Consider the following 19,435-nt stretch of genomic DNA (forward strand, 5'->3'; position numbering starts at 1 on the left):
CTCCCAGGTACAACTCTAATCTTCTCCCTTTCAGCCTCTTCCCCTCCTCTTCTCTTGAGTTTTCCCTTCCTTCTTTTTCCCCTTCCCTATATTTCCCATCCTACTGTCTCCCTCTTCACCTGATCTTTTGGACTGCTGTCCAGGAAGTGAACACTGTCTACCTCTTGCACCTGCCCTCTACAGGGACCAACACTTTATCATCCCTCAAGACCTCACAGGCTTCTTCGGGCCTGGGGAGCTTTAGCCTGAGGCTCTCACACTTTGCAATTGGCTTTTCTTTTCCATCTGTTGGCATTGTTATGCTTTATGATGTTACCCATTTCTGTGTTCTAGCACAAAATCCCTGTCTCCTCCCTGCCCTTGGTCCAACGCAAGGACTTGCTCTCCACCTCGGTGGCCGAAAAGGCCTTGCGTTGGACCAAATACAAATATTACATTTGCGCAGACAAACCTAGCTCAATGTTAGCCAGGAAGCTTAATTCAGTTGGGAAACCATATACGTCGATCAGATTGTGGTTGCCTGCAGGAGGCTATACCTCCAAACCCCAGCATATTCCATCAACCTTTTCCGATTTTTTAATCAAAACTTTATGCCAAGCCTGGCCCATTCCCCCTGGACCAAGCAGAGGAATGTTTCCGTGACCTGAGCCTCCCTGCATTATCTATCAGACCTGGAAACCAAGATGGATTTGGCAGATTGGAGCAGTGCCTGGTCTTCTGTGGCCAAATCTTCATTTAACACAGCCACCTTAGGTGGCTTATACGGTGCTTCTCCGCTGGTAATGGGTCCTTGCCCATATTGCCCATGCCAATCCACCCTACAGTGACCATTGCATCTGTGGCTGTGGCCATCGGGGTGATGTCCTTCACACATGGTTTTTGGCATCCTATTCTCTTTTCCACCTCCCTATACAAAGAGAAGCCAAATTTACGCCTACTACATTGGCCAATTCTGGGCCTTGCTTACCAGTGGAAACTTGCTTGCTATCAATTTTGTCAGCCAAAAGAACGATTGCTTAAGCTTGGAGGAAACCATTGGTTACCTTCCAGGGGGGTAAGAGGTCACATGACCACATTAATGCTCAACGAACAGATGTCTAGTGTCCACAATGATACACATGCTAAGTTCCTGGAAGTTTGGGAACCATGGCTGTTTTGCGCCTTTCCTAAATTGAATAAAAATGATCGAAACAGAAAATTATTATTGATATTATTAACACTGGCTGGAAAATAGGCAGATTTTAAAATGTTTGAAAGCATGATTTACTTACTAAATGGTTAAGATACAAAAGTGAAAGTGTGCCTTTAAGAAAAAATTACATTATGTTGAATATTTGCTTAAAAATGTTCCACCTTTGAAAGAAAGAGGTTATGATCCTGTAATTGTGACCTTGTCAAACGTAAAGGACCACAGATAATCACAACGGGCACTCAGCATCAGCTGTGAGAATAACCAGATCTTATAGTCACCTAAATAACCTGCCTGCTTGTGATTTGTATTAAAACCATAAAGGGGAGTAAAAAATTTGGTCTACTTGGTCAACATTCAGTAACTATAAGTCAGACTTATTTACAATCAAAATAAAGAAGCCCAACCAGACTAGATTCTGAACAATAAAAGTAATTAAAAACGTTTAAAATATCAGCTAGTACACAATGATTATTTACACTTTCTGAGAATACATGTGAAAGTTAGTTCCTGTAACTAATCCCACGGCTCCAAACAAATAATTTTCATTAGATATCTAACGAACATGATGTAATGGTGCAGCTTCTCTTAATACTCAACCTGTCATATATCGAAGAGTAAAAGAAGACTCTGCTGCAAAACTCTTAGCGAGAGCACTGAACAAGCTGACAGTCCTAGCAGAACAGATTGTTGTATTACATATGGAGAAAACCCCTTGTAATAAAGTGAATCTGAAATAGAGCGTTTAATACAGAGAAATTGCAGCTTCTTGAAGCAGGTCGGTATATATCACATTTGCCAAAGAAGATTATTTTAGCAGACACCCAAAGCTCTGATGATGCATATATAAGGCAATCATGTCTATCTGTTAACATGTGTGCAATGACGAGAGACATATATTGAATACATACAAGTAAATAATCAGCTTTACTTTTCACTTATGTTACAAGTGCAAAACCGAGAAAATCCAATTACCATATACCAATGCCAATACTTCAAAGCACCTATTTTATGAGTAGTTGTGTTTTAAATTTGATAAAACACATATTAGAAAAAAAAAAAAAACCCACACAGTTTTAGCTGCAGGCTAAAGTGTCACTAAAGCCAAACAAAAAAAAATTAAAAGCCTTTTCTAATAATCACTATAGAGTTTTTATGTCCTTTGTTTAGGGCTAAAATCTTAACTTAGAAATAAGTTCCTTGGGTAAGGGGTCACTAATTGGTGGTGGTAGCTCTGCAGGCTCATAGAGGCTCTGCACCGTTGCAACCACATTGCACATGATTCTCTTCTTCTAAGAAAGCGGTTTCTACACACAACTTGCTGTAGAAGGAATCCCCTAGCTTACTAAGGCCCAAATTTGGGGCAGAGCTAAACATAAGTGAGTCATATGTCCCGTGACATCCCTCCGTTTTTTCAGGTCCTCCCCAAGCCAATGTTGCCAACATACCAGATTTTATTTGAATTTAATTAAATTTACTGTCCGAACACCCAAAATGTACTACTGGTAAAGTTTTTACTGGTATTTTCAAAAATTACTAAATTATGTTTTAAGCGCAAATTTCAGTATTTAGGCTACAAACTAGTACAAAATGCAATAAGCAATGTGTTTAAAAGGTAGGTATTAAGGTAAAAACATATTTACTATTTTATTTTCGATATAATAAATAAATAGCTCAGGGATAATGTAATGACACCCCCCTGGACATTCCTCAGTCACAGTCTCTCTCCACGCCAGGTGGTCCCTTCAGTCCACTCAAGTCCAAACAGCACCGACAGTCCCACTCCTGGCTTGCCTTGCTCCCGTTCCGCAAACCCGCACCCAAGGCTCCAGTTACTCCGATCGGTTCTCTTGCACCATGACATCACACGACACGCTCATGCTCTGCCTTCGCCAGATCCGCCCCCCAACACTGTAGCAGTCAATGAATGGTCTCCGCCAACTCCGAAACGAAACACAGCATGCACATTTTCGAGCCGAGCTTCACAGCCATATTTTTACTGGCAACCATTTCCTTTCACTGAAATGTACTGGCAGGAGAAAAGTGGCCATTTTTTACTGGCTGCCAGTAAAAATATTGACATTTGACAATACTGCCCCAAGCTCCGTAACGTGGACTGGAGATGTCAGTCAAGGGTCTGATCAGCCCAGAGGTGTTCGTAGGCAGATCAGATCCTTGAGTGACAGCTCCACTCCTCTTTGCATGGGCTGGGAGAGGGCCCGAAACAGATGAGGCAATGTCATAGGATATGTGACCCTCTGTGGCTTAGCCCCAGCCCCAGGGACTATGCTCAAGAAGAATGAAAGTCACGTGATCCACTTTACAAAAAATGAAAAAAAGGTATTTATTTAGTAAATATTAAAGCTCTTCACAAGTGATTCAATGTCTTCTGATGTGCCCCATCAATTAAAAGTGACACAACTGCAAGAGTTTAAATCATTTTAGGAGGAAAGGAACCCATGCCCATTGTCGCGGGTGGGGAAGGAGAATTGGTAGTCTGTATAACATTCTATGGAGGAGTAACAGAGACACCATTGGGCAGCAGCACTGTCTAGAGAGGTTAGTGTTAGATGGACTTTACATTAGTGACTAACAAATTAAGACTGAATCCCAGCTAACTCTTTGTAAGCAGTTTTTTTCCCCCCCGTTTAGGATAATGGTTTTACAGTTTTGTGATAACGGTTTTAAATGAATAAAAGCTAACCGTTTTAAGTGCCATTGTCGTTGTTAAATGATTCGTCTCAACCCCCAGGGTCTCACAGCTAGGAGCTTTAATGGGGAAGTGTAGGAATAAAAAAAAACACACACTCACCTCTATGCCTGCAAAATTGCTGTGATGCTGCAGCTGTCCCCCTCTGGCTCCAAGACCAGCAATGGAGCGATTATGTGACCACTGATCATTCAGTCCTCAGTCTGCTCTGAGCAGACAGTGTTGACCATCACTGCTCTCTGCTCTGCCCCTCTAGTGCTCGATGGGACGCCGGGGTGGGAGCGGCTGGCTCAGGCTCTCTGACACTCACTGGAGAGACAACTGCCAATCTGGGTGGATCCTGAAATCATTGTTGGGATCCCAGAACTTGGAGCGGCTCTAGCCCTATGTCAGATGATTCCGTGTCACAAGAGTGCAAAATTAAGTCTTCTCCTGTGACCCAGAAGAAAAGTACTGCCAAATACAAACATAAGATTAATATGATTTAATGGCTCTCTCATATGTGATATTTTCATCTGTTTTAAATATTACTAATAGTTTTACACTTGCTAACCTCTATTCCCACACACACTGACAGCTTTAAAACATACCCCTTGACAAATTAGTCTACTTTGAAAGTTTAACTTTAAGTTTAAATAAACTTGTGCCAATTTCATATTTTTTGATAGAAAATTACTCAGAACCCCCAAACATTATAATTGTTTTTTTTAGCAGAGACCCTAGGGAATAAAATGGCGGTCATTGCAAATTTTTATGTCACACGGTATTAGCGAAACTATTTTTCAAAACAGTAAAGTTAGCCCAATTTATTTTCTATAATGTGAAAGATGATGTAACTAGATACCCAACATGTCACACTTTAAAATTGTGCACACTTGTGGAATGGCACCAATCTTCTGTGTGCAGCAGCTCCCCAGCCCCCCTAATACTTACCTAAGCCCCATCTCTATCCAGTGATGTTGCAGGAGACACTTGGCTGCCTGGGACTCTTCCTCCATATTGGCTGAGACAGCAGTGGAGCGCTATTGGCTCCTGTTTCTGTCAAAGTCAGTGAGCCAATGAGGAGGGTAGGGCGGCGGTCGAAATGGACACACAGAGATGCGGCACGGGTACCCCCCATAGAAAGCTGCTTGATGTGGGAGCACCCGGCAGGAAAAAGGGGCCAAGGGCACCAAAAAGGGACCCAAGAAGAGGAGGATAGGGGCTGCTCTGTGCAAAACCATTACACAGAGCAGGTAGGTATAACATGTTTGTTATTTTTTAACACAAAAAAAAAAAAACTTTAGTGTCACTTTAATGCTGAGTTAGGCAAATTACAGAAATAGTAACTTCATATGCATGCGCACAAGTTTACTTTAAATAAGCTTTATAATTCTTGAGATTACATCTAAATTGCCTGTAAAAACAAGAGAAAGTCATTCTAAAGAAAAGATTACATGGTAATCAAGTGTCAAAATGCATCTCCTTCTGTACTGTAGTTGACTGTCAAAGTAATAACTGATAGGTAGCTATGGAATCCACTTACAAGACAGTAAGGGAACCTGGTTTATGTAAAAAAAAAAAAAAATATGTAAAATTTGATCTTTTACCTGATCTTTTTCAGAGTCAGTTTTGATAGAATCTATAAAAATTGGGCATAAGTGGATAATTTGATCAAACATGCTGTAAAATTAGAGATATGGTTTTCCTAACATAGTGGTAAACTACAAAATAACCAACTTTGCTATAAGCGACACAGTCACATATTGTTCATGAAAAACAATAATGAACAGGACTAAACAGTACATGACCTTAATTGGTCATTTTTTCCAGTAATGCTCTCTAGTAAACCTTTCTGGAATAACTGCAAAATGTTTAGTCTTGAACCAGGTTTACAGTAAGCGATGTCCCTGCAGATCCTATTTGCTACTGCATTCTCCCCTTGAACTGATCCCTATGTGGCCATGTTTATTCACATGCAAATGTCAGGCTTAAAAATATACAATTATTCCTTCGGCCAATTATACATTTCGAAAAATACAGTACCTACATATTTAAAATACAGAATTGTGAGCACACTAAGGAAGCAGGGATGTGAAAGCGGATAGCAGAATAAAAACTGATGCAATCCAATATGTCCGTCTGCAAATTTTAAAACCTGTACTAAAGGAAGGAAGAAAATGCCACATATTTTACACGGGGGTCTTGTATAGTTCACAATCCTTTATTGTTTTAATAATAGCAGTATCATTTCCCAATAGTCATCGGATCCTCTAAGTATTCAATCTCTAAAAATTATATCAAAATTATATCAGCTCCTTGTATTTTGAGATTTAAGCACTTGGACTTTAACCAGTTAAGACCCGGAGCAATATGCAGGTTAAGGACCTTGCCCCTTTTGGCGATTCGGCACTGCGTTGCTTTAACTGACAATTGCGCGGTCATACAACGTGGTTTCCAAACAAAATTGGCATACTTTTTTTCCCACAAATAGAGCTTTCTTTTGGTGGTATTTGATCAACTCTGCGGCTTTTATTTTTTGAGCTATAAACAAAAAAATGAGCGTAAATTTTGAAAAATAATTAAATATTTTTTTACTTTCTGCTATAATAATTATCCCCAAAAAAGATATAATTTTTTTTTCCCTTAGTTTAGGCCAATACGTATTTTTCTATCTATTTTTGGTAAAAAAAATGCAATAAGCGTTTATCGATTGGTTTGCGCAAAATGTATAGCATTTACAAAATAGGGGATAGTTTTATGGCATTTGTATTAATATTCTTTTTTTTCCTACTAATGGCGGCGATCAGCAATTTTTTTTCGTGACTTCGACATTATGGCGGACACATCGGACACTTTTGACACATTTTTATCAGTGCCCAAAAATGTAGCCTGCCCATGTCTACCAATGCAGCCACGTGTCCCCAGTGCAGCAAAATGTGACCATTGCAGCAAAATGTCCCCAGTGCAGCCAGAGTCCCCATTTTGCAGCCAGAGTTCCCCCACATTGCAGCCAGCGTTCCCCCACATTGCAGCCAGCGTTCCCCCACATTGCAGCCAGCGTTCCCCCACATTGCAGCCAGAGTTCCCCCACATTGCAGCCAGAGTTCCCCCACATTGCAGCCTACCTGTGCTGGGTAAGAGAGAGGAGAGGAGCCGGAGCCGCCGCCTGGTTGTTCAAAGCGCCGGGAACATAACAGCTTTCAATTCAATAGCTGTGTTCCCCGCCGCAAGCGGTCATATACAGCCCCTCCCCCTTGTCCGGGAAACTTTCATAGACAGATCACCCGTCCAATCCTGTAATGGGTGATCTTTCTATCAAAGTGACCGGACAAGGGGGAGAAGCTATATAGGACGGCTCGCCGCGGGTAACACAGTTGAAAGTGGTTATGTAATGTTCCCCGCTTTGAGCAACCAGCCGGCGGCAGCGGCTCCTCTCCTTGCTCGATATATATTTCTTATTTTTTTTCAGTTTTCACAGATGGAAACTTGCTATTTTAGATATGGGATCCATAGGAGCCAAAACTTTAACAAATACAAATGTAACCCCCTTTGGAGTTTAAGGCCTTCATAAACCTACAATTTGTCAAAGCCACCTAGAATCTAAAACATAAAACATTGTTTAGCTTTTCAATTGATTGATCTAAGACATATTAATAATTAGTTACCTGTGTGTTGCCAAACCCCTCTTAAGTCTACAGTTTACGTTAATTATTCATGCAGTTCATCTGTGCATCTCCTGTTTTTCAAACAATGCACAAATGTATCTATTTAAAATATACCCATATTTATCCATGTGTGTATACCTATGGGGAAAATTATCTACATACGCCATATGATTAGCACTATTATTTCTAAAAAATAAAATGTAAAATATCTGCACACAGAGATTACTGCACAGTATTAATGCCATACAGAAAAATATAACGAAACAAAAACATATACAATATGTCTAGAAACCATCAAATTATATATTCAATATGTTTACTATATATACCGTATTTATCGGCGTGTAACACGCACCCAAACTTTAAGAGGGAAGTTTCAGGGAAAAAACTTACCATGGCTCCCTGCATATAACACGCAGGCACAGTTTACCCTCTATTTTCAGGGTAAAAAAGTGAGTGTTATACGACAATAAATACAGTATAAATTGACCAGTTGCCAACTGGGCCATAGCCAATTAACGGCTACAGCACAGTCGGATAACTCTGGGAGGGCGTACGATGATGTCATTGGTCCCGTACCTGGGAATGTCATTGACCGTCGGATCCTCTGGACCCATTGCATCAGGGAACAGGGTTAAGGGACAATGACAGTGCCCCTTTACAATGTGATTGCCCCGTCCAATGACAAAGCGATCAGTTGTCAACAGACCGAAGCATGTCCGATTCACCTCCTCTTCTCGCACCAATCGGCACAGTGTGCAAGGAGAGGAAGGAGCCGGGTGCAACAGTGCAATGGGCTGGATCTGAAGTACCCACAGCACTGATTTCTGCCCATCCACGCTTATCCATGCACAGCTATGCTCATCCATCCACACAAAAGTGTAATAAGTAGTCAAATTAGATGTATAATTTACACACCTAATGGTGCTTCCCTGTATGTGGCCTGGCTGTGTAAAAGTATCACACATGTGGTATTGTCATACTCAGAAAAAGTAGCAGAATGTATTGTGGGTGTAAATGTTTTCTATGTACATGCTATGTGTTAGAAATATCTTATACATGGACAACTTTGTGTAAAAAAAAAAAAAAAAAAATTTTCTTTCCATAATTTCCAAAAAGTTGTGGGAAAAAATGACATGTTCAAAAGATTCACTATGCCTCATAGATTATATGTTGTGGTGTTTGCTTTACAAAATGGGGTAATTTTTTTGGGCGTTTCCATTGTCCTGGTGCTCCAGGACATTCTATAATGTAAGAGGTAGTCAAGAAATAAAATGTGTAATTTATGTCCCTAGAACGCCTGATGGTGCTCCCTGCATGTTGGGCCTCTTATGTGGCTAGACTGTGAAAAAAAGTCTCTAACATGTGGTATCACCATACTCAGGAGGAGTAGTAGAATGTGTATTTTAGGGTGTAATTTGTGGTATGCATATGCTGTGTGTGAGAAAGAACTTATGACAATTTTGTGAAAATAAAGAAAAATCTTCATGTTGCAAAGAATTGTGGGAAGAAAATACAACTTAAAAAAAAACTCACCATGCCTCATACTAAATACCTTGGTATGGTGTAATTTGGGGGGTATTTGTACTTTCCTGGCTTGTTAGTGTCTCAAAAAATTAGACAGGACGTCAGTACATCAGCTGTGATAATTTTTCAGAGATTGGCACCATAGTTTGTAGACTCTATAACTTTCACAAAGACCAAATAACATACACACATTTTGGTTATTTTTTACCAAAGATATGTTGCAGTATAAATTTTGGCCTAAATTTATGAAGAAAAATTACTACTTGGCAACATTTTAAAACTGAAACAAAGAAAAAATAATTTTTTTAACATGTTCGGCCTTTTTTCATTTGTAGCACAAAAAAAAAAAAAAAACCCAGCAGTGATTAAATACCACCAAAAGAAAGCTTTATGTGTGTGAAAAAAGGACACAAATTGTATATGGGTACAATGTTGCATGACTGAGCAAGTGTCATTCAAAGTGTAAGAGCACTGAAAGCTGAAAATTGGTCTGGTTAGGAAGGGGGTTTAAGTGCCCAGTGGGCAAGTAGTTAAATAAGTTAGAAAGAAAAAGACTTATTGCTATAAATAATTGTTTCAAATTTGTTGATACTGTTGCAGCAGTGAGAGAATTTAGTCTTTGCCTCTAGTACAATCTACAGTGCAATTTGCCTTAAGCCACAGTTAGACAAACCACCAAGAGATAGGCCTCTATATGAAAGACTTCAAAGGGGCGATTCCACAGGCCTCTAGAAACACACCTAACACAGAATCGTATATTGAATATTAGGGTTGTCCAGATACCGATACCAGTATCGGTATCGGGACCGATACCGAGTATTTGCGCTAGTACTCGTACTCGCGCAAATACTCCCGATACCAAAATAGAATACTTTTTTTTTTTTTTTTGTGACATCGAACACAAATTGGATGGCACCATTGGATGGCACTGATAGGTGGCACTGGCATTGATTGAATGGCACTCATAAATGGATGGCACTGATAGGTGGCACTGGCATTGATTGGGTGGCACTGATGAGATGCACTAATAAGCTGCCTCCCTGCACTGATGCACTAATGGGCACTGATCTGCACTGATAGGTGGCACTGGCTAGCTGCACTTTTGGGCACTGGCACCGATGAGCTGCACTGACAGTGATCACTCCTTCAATGATATGTAGTTTTCCAGTACCGTATGCTAAAAAACAGCCCCACACCATGATGTACCAGTTCTTTATAATTCTAAAGAAAATATCTTTGGTCTGTATTGTGGTTTGAAAACGGTCACATGACATTAAAAAAAAGTATCGGTATTCGGTATCGGCGACTACTTGAAAAAAAGTATCGGTACTTGTACTCGGTCCTAAAAAAGTGGTATCGGGACAACCCTATTGAATATTGAACTCTACCCTGCTATCTCACTCACCACTCTGGACAGGAAGCCTAAAATGGGAGAAATAACTACAGAGTGAGTGAGTGAGAGACTTGTAAAGTGCAACACATGCGAATTGAATCGCCTCTGTGTTATTCTCAGCACATATAAATAGGGTTACCCCTTCAAATTGATGGTACCTCATAATGGTTTTACTTATACAGTACAGAAACAATATAGAGGGTAATGCCGTGTACACGCGGTCCAAATTTCCGACAGCAAATGTTCGATGTGAGCTTGTTGTCGGAAAATCTGACCGTGTGTATGCTCCATCGGACATTTGCTGTCGAAATTTCTGACAACTAATGTTTGAGAGCTGGTTCTCAATTTTTCCGACAACAAAAGTTCTTGTCACAAATTCCAATCGTCTGTAGCCAATTCCGACGCACAAAAATCCTACGCATGCTTGGAATCAATTTTATGCATGCTCGGAAATATTAAACTTATTTTTTTGGCTCGCCATAGTGTTGTAGGTGACAGCGTTCTTGATGTTCGGAATTTCTGACAACATTTGTGTGACCGTGTGTATGCAAGACAAGTTTGAGCGAACAATCCATCGGAAAAAAATCCATGGTTTTGATGTCAGAATGTCCGATTGTGTGTATGCGGCATTACATTTCCAGCTGGACCTGCTTTCCACCCTGTGTTATGGTTATGACGGAACCTAATGCCCTAAAAATTCCAAGAACAAACCCTTTGACTGTCTCAGTACCTACAACTAAAAATAATCTTTAGGTTCAGTACCCTGAGGCTCCTGAGTACTGGTACTTAAGTGATCTTATCCTAGCCTGATTTTTACAGATTCCCTACTCTCATCTATTCATTATAGAGTTGATGCAATATCAATCAAGAATCCTGAATGAATAATTGCCAATAACATATCTACTAATCTTTGAGTCAGCTACTCAAATATTCTCTAGGTAGTGGCCCTGGGGCTTTGCTATTTCTATCTCCCAAACCCACATGTCTTGCATTATCTTCAGCTGTTTGTTTTCAGCTATTTTAACTGAGTATAGAACCACTCGGCAAGAGAACTAAAGGCATTTTATTTTCATTTTGGATAGAGCAAGGGAGGGTTATAACCCCTGCCAGATTTATTTTTGCCATCTGTGTCCCATTGTGGAGATTTCCCTTCAATTCTTATTTCATAGCCAAACAGGAATTAAGAGGAAATCCCTGCAAATTAAAGGAACTTCTTTGGGATCCCCAGGTCACCAGAATTAGTGTCCCCATTGGAACATTTGCCCTCTATTACTTTTCTGGGGACAACCAGAAAAGTAACTGACAATTGTGCGGTCGTGCGACGTGGCTCCCAAACAAAATTGGCGTCCTTTTTTCCCACAAATAGAGCTTTCTTTTGGTGGTATTTGATCACCTCTGCGGTTTTTATTTTTTGCGCTATTAACAAAAATAGAGCAACAATTTTGAAAAAAAATCTATATTTTTTACTTTTTACTATAATAAATATCCCCAAAAAAGATCTAACATTTTTTTTTTCCTCAGTTTAGGCCGATATGTATTCTTCTACCTATTTTTGGTAAAAAAAAATCGCAATAAGCGTTTAACGATTGGTTTGTGCGAAATTTATAGCGTTTACAAAATAGGGGATAGTTTTATGGCATTTTTATTAATATATTTTTTTTTACTACTAATGGCGGCGATCAGCGATTTTTTTTCATGACTGCGACATTATGGCGGACACATCGGACAATTGACACATTTTTGGGACCATTGTCATTTTCACAGCAAAAAGTGCTATAAAAATGCATTGATTACTGTGAAAATGACAATTGCAGTTTAGGAGTTAACCACTAGGGGGTGCTGTAGGGGTTAAGTGTGACCTCATATGTGTATCTAACTGTAGGGGGCGGGGCTGGACGTGTGACATCACTGATCGTTGTTCCCTATATCAGGGAACAGACGATCAATGACACTGCCACTGTGAAGAACGGGGAAGGTGTGATTACACACACCTCTCCCCGTTCTTCAGCTCCTGTGACCGATCGCGGGTCACCGGTGAGGATCGGGTCCGTGGGTGCCGCGGTCGCGGAGCTTTGGACCGGGTGGCATGTGCACGCGTGTGCGCGAACCACGGCTGGGCTCTAAAAGCTGATGTACATGTACGTGCCTGTGCCCAGCCGGGCCATTCTGCCGTGCCTATATCGGCGTTAGGCGGTCCTTAAGTGGCTAAATGATAATGGTAAATACGAGAGTGAATCTCCTTAAAGCGGTAGTTCACCCCCCCCCCGACACATTTTACCATCGAGACAGGCATTGTAGCGCGAGCTACAGTATGCCTGTCCCGATTTTTTTAACCCCGTACTCACCTTGTAGTCGTCCATCGTAGATTTCGGCTCCCGCGGGGAATGGGCGTGCCTATGGAGAGGGAGGATGATTGACGGCCGGCCCTGGCACATCACTCTCCCCGAAGACAGCCGGAGTAGGTCTCGGCTCTTCACGGCGCCTGCGCACAGGCTATGCGCACGCGTCGTGAAGACCAAGCCTATTTCGGCTATTTCCGGAGAAGCGTGACGCGCCAGAGCCGGCCGTCAATCATCCTCCGTCTCCATAGGCACGCCCATTCCCCGGTATCTTCGATGGACGAATACAAGGTGAGTATGGGGCTAAAAAAAACGGGACAGGCATACTGTAGCTCGCGCTACAATGCCTGATTTTAAGGTAAAAGAAAAAAAAAATGTTTTCCTGTCGATAGGGTGAACCCCCGCTTTAAGGGGGGCACAGACCGCAATAAAAAACAGACAGGTGTTCTGATCCATCTCTACTCTAGGAGAGAAGCAGTTAATGTAGAATCCAGTTTAGTGTGGATGTTTATCTGTGTGTCATAAGCATGGAAGTGATAATTGAGCCCATGTGATCTAAGCAGTTGGCCAAGTGGAAACATGTCAATTTAAAAAAAAGTAAGGGACCATAGATTGAGTTACCGAGGAATATTGTACTTATCTCAACCAACTTTAGACTGGAATCCGCCAAGAAAAACAAAGTGACAGCAACCAGTAAGATATGACTTAAAGGGGTTGTAAAGGAAAAAAAACAAATTCATAATAAGCATCCTTTACCTGCAGACATTTCTCTTTTCACTTCCTCATTGTTCGTTTTTGCTCAGAAGTTGCTCTATTTCTTCTCTGTTCCGTTCACTTCCTGCTTGTCTGATTTTACTGACCACCGTGAAGGGAGGGTTTACTGCGGTGGTCAGTAACATGCTCACCCCCTCCTGGGAACTACATCTGTGCGGCAGGACTCTCTCTATGTGTTAGAGACTTCAAGGAGGTATGAATTACTGGGCGTGCCGCAATTCATACTGGGAAATGTAGTTCTTACATGAACGAGCGCCGCAAACCAGGAAGTGAATGAGAGAACAGAAACTAGAACGCCGGAGGTGATATAGATGAAGGAATTTAATAGGTATTTACTCGTTTTTTTAACAGAATCATTACACTATTCTGTCTGTCTACCTTGCAGACATTAATTTTAGGCAATTTTTTTTTTCCTTTACAACTCCTTTAATCCATTTCAGAGACGATTCTGAGATTCCAAATATGCTTTCAAGGAGAGAGAGCAAAAGATTGTGGTCTACTGTATCAAAGACAGAACTAAGATCCAGTAAATGAAGAATAGTCAGCGAGTCAAAATCATAAACAAACAGGAGGTCATTAGTGACTTTGCTGTGTAGTTGTGTTGAAGCTGGTAATGTGGAGGACAGAAAGGTTTTAAAACTCTGTTAATGGTGCAGAAAAATTGTCTTGGGTCGCTAAGTGTATAAATAAATAAATCAATCAGTGAGTCCTCTTGAATCAAAACGTAAATAATATATATATAATATAATATATATAAGTCTTTGGTGGGTGTACAGTAGCAACTGTAAAGTACTTGATGTATCAGAAAGAGCAAAATGAAGTCCTATAACGATAAACTGAAACAAAATATTGATGTTCCGGGAGACTGGGCTCACTGGACTCTCACCTTAAATACAGGAGTAATTTGCCTCAAAGACCCATATTGCTGAAGTAGTCTTCTTATAAATATATAGAAAACACCATAGACGTTGCTCCAATTCGGTACCACAGCGTCCTGCCCAATGATATCCCTCCACTAGGTGAACCTGTCAAACTCAATAGGAACACAAGGGGGCCTCCAATGGCCACTCCCAGGCCGGAGGCAGAAGGGTCGCAGAAGTAACATGAGAAGGTGCGGAGTACGCCATTACTGTGCTTGTTTTTACTTTGTCTGTGTAAGGGTCCACCTTATATTTGTTTTAATAAACATCACATTTTATTTACTATACTACACCATTGGAGGCCCCCTTGTGTTCCTATTGAGTTTGAGGCTGCGTACACACGGTCGCTCCATCCGATGAGAACGGTCTGGTCCGAAGGACCGTTTATCGGTTAACCGATGAAGCAGACTGATGATCTGATGTGCCTACACACCATCAGTTCAAAAACCGATTGAGTCCAACGCGGTAACGTAAAACACAACGACGTGCAGAGAAAAGTTCAATGCTTCCAAGCATGCGTCGACTTGATTCTGAGCATGCGCGGGTTTGGAACCGATGCTTTTGCGTACTAACCATCGGTTTTGACCTATCGGTTAGGCATCCATCGGTTGAATTTTAAAGCAAGTTCAAAATTTTTGGACCGAAGGATAACTGACCGATGGGGCCCACACTCATCGGTTTTGTCCGATCGTGTGTACAGGGCCAGACAGGTTCACCTAGTGGAGGGATATCATTGGGCAGGACGCTGTGGTACCGAATTGGAGCAACGTCTATGGTATTTTCTATACATTTATAAGAAGACTACTTCAGCAATATGGGTCTTTGAGGCAAATTACTCCTGTATTTGAGGTGAGAGTCCAGTCTCCCGGGACATCAATATTTTGTTTCAGTTTATCGTTATAGGACTTCATTTTGCTCTTTCTGATACATCGGGCACTTTACAGTTGCTACTGTACACCCACCAAAGACTTTATATATTATTTACTTTTTGACTCAAGAGGACTCACTGATTGATTGATTTATTTATGCACTTGAGCACTTTATCACTGATGTAGTGCTGCTCCCTCTAGTGGACATTTATGCACTTGAGCACTTTATCACTGATCTACCGTTGCTCCCTCTAGAGGACATTTCGAATATTGCTTTATATTATATTATATTATTTTTGTGCAAAATCACTTTATATTCAGTTAAAATACAGGTTTTGACCAAAGAAAAAACAAAATACAATTTTCTTAGCGGTATAAATCTAGAATACAATTCACCACAAAACCATCAATGAAAAGGGTTGATTTATTCCAATAGCAAACATACAGGGCTTCTAGATAATACAATGCTTGTTATTGTCAATGGGAAATAATTTAATTTCACATCTTAATACAACTTATGTTTGAGACATCTCAGGCATGCTGTGAAGGCAAACTGCTGGGCAGCTGAAAAATGCCAAGAAATATTACAGAGTTTAAGAAAATACCTGACTCTGAGCTGTGGGCCAACACACAAAGACAATGTGTTGTGACTGGCAAAATGCCTGTTGCTAATAAGGGTTGTAGGGATAATTAGCAAAGTCATTAATCTTTTTTATCTGCAGTTCTTAGGGAACACAGATATGCAATGTACAAACAGGCATAGAATACAGCAGTGCATTCAGTGACAGTTTAGGGCCCGTTCACACTGAACGAACAGCTGCCACACAGTTAAACCGCAGCGATTTACATGTCTGGCAGCTGTCTGTTCTGGCTGTGATACGGGAATGCATGGTGCGCAATTCAGCACATCACACAGCTCCCTTTTTTATGTTTAACTTTATTTGAAGTGTACAAAAATGACACCTCATAGTTGATTTACTAAAACTGGCAAGTGCAAAATCTTGTGCAGCTGTGGATGGTAACCAATCAGCTTCTAACTTTAGCTTGTTCAAATAAACTTTGACCAAAAATACCTGGAAGTTGATTGGTTTCTATGCACAGATGCACCAAAGTTTTCACTCTCTAGTTTTAGTAAATCAATGGGATGCACTGCTGTACAGAGACATGCAATCCTGTGCAGTGTGCTGTGATATAATGCATGTCTGCATTTTATTGTAGGTCGCTGCAGTGCAGCTCTGGCCTGCATTTAAGTGTGAATAGGACACACAGAAAACAATTGTTTCCTGTGTGTCCTAGCAATGACTGGCATCTTACGGTGTGGCAAAATGCAAATCATCACACTGATGTGACATAGCCCTAGAAATACTAGCACTGTATTGTATATTTAATGTTGTACCAAGCAAGGAATGCTTGCCTGATGGAGTCAAGGCTCTGGAGAGCATGTGTGGCCAACAGTACACAAAGCACTAAAGAATTGCCACAAGCGGAGCCCAGTGCCCAAATGTCACATTTCAGTTAGGCTCCGCACTCTTCAATGCAGCGATTACTGGGTATGGCTTCAAAGGCTTTGCCAAGTGTACATTGATCCAGACAGCAGCATAAACAGCTCAGCAGAAGAATGCAGGTGAAATCTTGAAAGTAAAAAAAAAAAAACTCTTTACAAAAATGAATTACTAAAAAGAGATAAACCTGACTGGTCAAGGGCTTTTTTTGTTGGCTAGTTTTAAAGTCCTTGTGTAGGTGGCAGTATAGCCCAATTGTTTTCTTTCAAATTGCAATTTGTTGCCTTACTTGTTCTAACCACCTAATGTAAGGAAGGGGAAAAAAAAGGAAGCTGGACTCTCTTATTTTCATGCAGTATATCTGCCAACTGACTAAGTGTGTGACTAAAGTGAACACCTGCAGAGTAATGGTGTGCCGATGAATAATAATGAACACAGAGGGATATAATCGCGAACACTGAGATATACATGATAGCTCTGTAGTGTTTAGATTGAACACAAAAATTAAGGCAATGTCCAATCAGCTGGCTGACTGTTTAATGGTGCTTTTACCACCAAGTGTCCTGAAAAACTATGGCTTTACGGCGGTTTCTGGGCTTGAAAAAAGATGTATTAGTAGAAAGCTTGGGTGATGCCAGGTTACTGTGGTGTGGTAACTTTCCACCTGCCAAAAGCCCAGGTTAAATTGATGACAAGTATTCACTGCCTTTACAAACTAACTTTGTGATGATTAAATTAAAAGCAAACCCACAATACAAAATAAAATGATTTATATATTATATATACACACATACATAAATACATCAACACACAACAAAAAAACTCTTGTGTTTGTTTGCATTTTATAACTTACTGTTTAACACATTTAAATTGCATGCACAGGGCATGGCTCCACAACTCTCTAACTTCACTTCATCATGTGTCGGCAATGGTTCCTGGCTAACTTACTCATATACTTACTCCTTACACCTATTAAGAATTATATTGGAATGATATCCTCACAGCAACTGCCAAGTTAACCCAGCTGCTGCATTCATTGGAAAATACAACTTAAAGTGGTTGTAAACCCTTACAGACCACTTTTACCTACAGGTAAGCCTACATTAAGGCTTACCTGTAGGTGCAAGAAATATCTCAAACCTACACACTTTAGGAGATATTTACACTAAAAACTTGCGCCAATGTGTACGGCGTACACGCCGTAGACAAAGGCGCAAGCGCACTTTAGAAACGGCATTGTTTCGATTCTAAAGGAAGATGTACCGTGACTGGTGGCTCCCACACGCATACACGGGAGCGACATCATCGTGGCTACGGCAAATCACAGCACCGGAACCACGATACCCGGAAGTCACTCTGGTAGAGATGGCGGCAACAGAGGAGGAGAACGAGGACCGCTTGTTTATAGCGCAAAAAATAAAAACCGCAGAGGTGATCAAATACCACCAAAAGAAAGCTCTATTTGTGGGGAAAAAAAGGACGCCAATTTTGTTTGGGGGCCACGTCGCATGACCGCGCAATTGTCTGTTAAAGCGACGCAGTCCCGAACTGTAAAAACACCTTGGGTCTTTAGGCAGCATTTTGGTCCGGGGCTTAAGTGGTTAAGGTCTTTTTAGGACTTTTAGGACTCATGCACACTGGTTTATTGCAAATACAGTTTCTCCTGACAGGAGAAAATTTGTGTTATAAACTCACCTAAGTTGCATCTTCTCAAACCAGTTTAGGCGAGTTTAGCATTATTTGGAGATTGGGTGTTTTTTTGGCTAGAATTTCAATTTTGGTGCGCTTGCAGGACAGGAAAAAAAGTCCTGCAAGCAGCATCTTTGCGGCGGTGCAGGAGTGGTGTATACACTGCTCCCGCACCACCCCTGCCCATTTTAATTAATGGACAGTGCCGCCAAAGCACCTGCAAAGCGCTTCGGCAGCACCCCAACACAGGCACTTTTAACCTGACCACTAGGGGAGGTAAAAATGCCCTGCTAGCAGCCAAAAAGTGTCGCTATAGCAGCAGTAAAGCACCGCTAAAACTAGTGGCGCTTTACCACTAATGCCAGCACCGCCCCAGTGTTAAAGGTGTCTAAGGGCAGGGAAAAAAAACTTCACTCATAAAAAATGTGAGTTTAACAGCAGCAGTGTACATAAGGCCTTAAATTCCATTGTTATCAACAACTCACCAGTCACCCCAGTGGACAGTTATTTTCCAGTTCTGAAGTAAGCTCTCTCTAAATTGGTACCACCAGCATCCCATTAAAAAAAAAGGTTTTCACTTTTGCTCTTTTTTATCATCTTGCCCAAACAACAAATAATGTATTGCAACTTGATCATTAGTTTTCATTTAAAAGGAAAATTTAAAATTAAAGCAAAAATCTTGACTCCAAAATGTGTTAATTAAGTCCATCCATTAAAACTGCAGGTAAATAAATTTTGTGTGAACAAAGGCAAGATCCATTGTTCTCAGGCAATATGGTTTTCTTTGCAGTTCAAAATTAGAAATGTGGAAAATATTACATTATGGCTACTAGGTGGAGCTTCTGTGATCCGTTTTTATAAGACAGCGGGCTGAAC

At 40.8% G+C, this 19,435-nt stretch overlaps 1 protein-coding gene across 1 annotated transcript in view; it reads right to left on the reverse strand.

The window, feature by feature from the left end:
* The window catches only part of FBXL17 (F-box and leucine rich repeat protein 17), a 933,678-nt gene that overhangs the window by 513,636 nt on the left and 400,607 nt on the right, over positions 1-19,435 (reverse strand). The window lies entirely within an intron of this gene.

This window comes from Rana temporaria, chromosome 1, assembly GCF_905171775.1.
Source record: "Rana temporaria chromosome 1, aRanTem1.1, whole genome shotgun sequence".
NCBI classification, from domain to species: domain Eukaryota; kingdom Metazoa; phylum Chordata; class Amphibia; order Anura; family Ranidae; genus Rana; species Rana temporaria.